Below are 3,805 nucleotides of genomic sequence, written 5' to 3'. Positions count from 1 at the left end.
GTTAAAAGTCTTTCATGCTGGTGTTATAGCTGTTAACTTTATGAAACTTCAAAGAAACTCTGCCTTGAGCACAGCATATAGGAAATGGGTTTTTGTTTTTATGATTATAACTATGCTAAGTACATGAAGCCCTGAAGTTGCACACCCCGGTACAGTAGGTGGCGGTATGCACCCGAACAAGTTGGTTGTGACCCGCCAATAAAACCAGAGAGAGAGAAAGAGAGCGACAGAAACTCCGCCTTTGTTCATAGCTACTCCTCTAGCCCCGGCTGGCCCGCTTTGGCCCAAGGTTTTCGTTGGGCCAAAAAAAACCCGGGCCGTTGGCCCCGAGGAAGCACCGACGAGGCACGATTAAGCCCCGGAAGTGACAGTGGAAATGCGACTGGCCCTGGCACGCACTAGCACTAATGTTTCCATCTAACATGTATTTTGAGGTCCAGCTCGTCATTTTATTGGAGTTTTTTCATTAGTTAGCAGTAAACTGGTTACCTCAGCTGAATATGTTTGTAGATTTGTGTTGGATGGCTTTCGACGTGGAAAGAAGTTATCATTGGAGTGGAAATATGAATAGGCTATTTTATTTGAAAACATCATACTTTTTTCACTTATTTGAGTTAATCTCATAAAACTAGCGAGCTAAACCAGTAGTAGTGCTGACAATGTTGTGTAAACATGACTGAAGACGCGAAAAGCGGAGGAACAGACAAACCGATTCAATTGAGTGAGCCATTTACACTGGAACCGCTCCGATTGATTCAAACTCAAACTCAAGACTTAGATCATTCATTTCAAACTATTCACTGGCAAAAACCAGTTCAAAAGAGCCTTTCATTTTCGAATTTGGACATCGCTTGTAATGGTTTTAAAAAGAACAGTGATGGGTGAAGCGGAGCTTTTCGAAACTCCAAATCAGTTAAACCATTGCAGTGCAAAATGATTCACTGTTTCGAAGCGCTCTGATCGAATCACCTTTTGCGAATCATGTGATTCAGATTGAGCACACAGGATGAAAATGGGTCATTCCACGAAACCGGTACCTTTTGCATCCCTAAGAAATAATCAACCATAGATTTAATATAACAACAAATAAATGTGCAATTTAAAAACATAACAATACTATGTATGCTTTCATCAATATAACATCAAAAAAGGTCAATTAAATATTATTTTAAATATTTTAAATAGCATTTATGCTGGTATGGGTAAGGTTTTTGGCCTGTCCCTCACTATGATTTTTCTTTTTCAGCAGGACTTTTAATTTGCAAAATGAAGGCAACATTATATAAAAATCACATTTGCATATTGTTCTAAATACTGTTTCATTGTTAAGCAATGTTTTTGGCATTCGTATGCAGTTTTCTATAAAATATATAATTGTATTGGTGTCCCCTGATTTCTTGTCAGCCCTGTTACCCTCATCAACAAAAACCTTTTAAAATAATGTGCATTCAAGTGACATAATTTCTAGGAGGTTACATCATCTCTCAACCAGGATTCCTACACTTAAAACACAAGTGTGTTTCTCTCACTCCTCTATAATGTTATATTTTTGATGATTTATGAGCCTTGATTGAGAGGGGGGACATCATGCAGTGTCAATACTGTTACCATTTTTAAAATGTAAATTTAAACAATTATTTCTTACATTTAATATAATCAATATCTACAAGTAAAATCCTTTCAAGTGTAAAACGTGCTTTTGTGAACTTGACTATTAGCTAGGAATTTGCAAATTAGTTTGAAATCATCAAACCTGTTACTGGCAGCCCTGTTACTTTTCAGGGTAACAGGTTTTGACATTTGTGCAACAGGGATGACATAGATTAGGTGTCATCCTGCTTTTAAAGATTGTCTGTGTAAAATTCAAACATTTTAAAGGTCACCCTCGGTGTAATTTTGAGCTAATGCCTATATCACTCTGGCATATGAGCATGAGATACATTTTAGTTAGCATTATTGGTATTGTTACTAATACGGTTGTTGGTAATCTCAATAAAAACTCTTTTTTTTCATTGTCAATAACATATCCATGTAAATTCAATTACAAGCAAGAGCAGCAAGGTGACTGCAGACCTTCAACACAGTCTTGCAGTATTCAAGAAAGTAAAGATCTTGGTCTGGTTTCAGATGATCACAGAAAGACCCAGATCTGATCATTTTCCTTGCCTAATAATTGACCCAGATCAGTATATTTGAAGTTCTGTGAGGGGACACAGTCAAACAGATGGAATACATTATCTAATTACAATACCCTTAAAACATTAGAGCTCCTAGAAATGTAATGTGCTAAATCAACAATGAACTGACTTAAAGGGGTCATATGATGTTATTTTAAAGATCACAACCACGTCTTCTTTCTTTGTGTGCACATTTGGGCGGCATTATGCAAATATTTCCACATAGTGATGTAGATATGTGGGGGCGTGTTAGAATCAGCCGTTTTAGGTAGGCGTGGCTGACTCTTAACTTTTATAAAGAATATCTCTTTGGATTTGAGACTTTAGTCTTTGCAACTTTACAGATCTTCTTTATGCACCAAGAGCTTGTAACACTCCAAAGAGAAAGGAAAACTTGAAATCGCATCATATGACCCGTTTAAACTGAAAAACTGACTGTTTACTATTGTTATACAACAATGCCAAGTAAGTGCAAAACAATATAATACAATTTTAAATTGTAAAACTGTACAGTATTATGTAAACAAATATGTGCAGTGTGCTGAAGAATGTGTGACCTGTCATCCCTGTTACTCTGGACAGTTCTGTGACTATGACGTCAATCCTGTTACTGTCATTTATTCTGTCATTAATTTCATAAAAATTGTTATATATATATATATATATATATTTGATACAGCCTTCCAGGTTTTTCCATTGTAAGTCTGACTATATTTTATTTTGGACAAAGCCCTTTTTATATCTCTCTTGTAAAAATATATATTTTTCTTAATTGACATGTGGTCACCCTCCAAAATTAGGATGTTCTTGGTCATGTGAATGACAAATATAACAATATATATGAAAATAAAATCCAAAATTTGAAAATATCCGAGTGGAAAGAGGGACTAAAATGCTGCTCATATAAGTGAAAACTATCACATAGTTCTAATTAAATAGTATCTAACGCTTGTGTCTGAAAAATGTGTAGAAAAATTGCCATAAAATAATAAAGTACATAGCCTGAGATGGCACAATAAAATTTCTTGTCATTTTTAAGGTGTCTTCATTTCATGGATCTTGTCATTTTTAAGGTGTCTTCATTTCATGGGTATTTAAAAAAAAAAAAAAAAAAAAAGTTGATTAAACTAATTTTATTTTTTTATTTTTCCAAGTGGAAAAGGCACCAATTTCATGGAATGATCCATAGAGATGCAGTTTTCACTGCTTTAGGATTAACAGAATTTAGGACAGTTTCCATACTTGTTGATCTGTCTTCTATTGGTTTTACACATGTATATGAGCTGCACGTTTGCCTGCTCACATGCAGAAAAGCACTGGAGAACCACATGGAGCTGATATTGAGTGACGAAACATTCCCGTCTCTGTGAACAGAGTTTCACTGTAGTTTTGTACAGCAAGTGTTTTATTCAGCATCGTGTCAATATATCAGCAGCTCAGACTCTCTCACACACATACTGATTTAACTGTGTTTCCTGACACAGAGGAACGTAACCCCTGAAAAACACAGAGGAACATTCAGAGAGAAAGACAGAGGGAAAATCCAGGGGAAATTAAAAGGACAATTTAAAGGCGGAACACATGTTAACCAAACACAGGCACTCATATACCGTGCTCCAGCAGCGGCT

Source organism: Sinocyclocheilus grahami, unplaced genomic scaffold, assembly GCF_001515645.1.
Source record: "Sinocyclocheilus grahami isolate Dianchi unplaced genomic scaffold, SAMN03320097.WGS_v1.1 scaffold612.1, whole genome shotgun sequence".
In the NCBI taxonomy this organism is placed as follows: domain Eukaryota; kingdom Metazoa; phylum Chordata; class Actinopteri; order Cypriniformes; family Cyprinidae; genus Sinocyclocheilus; species Sinocyclocheilus grahami.
Note: the sequence above shows the minus strand (reverse complement) of the source record.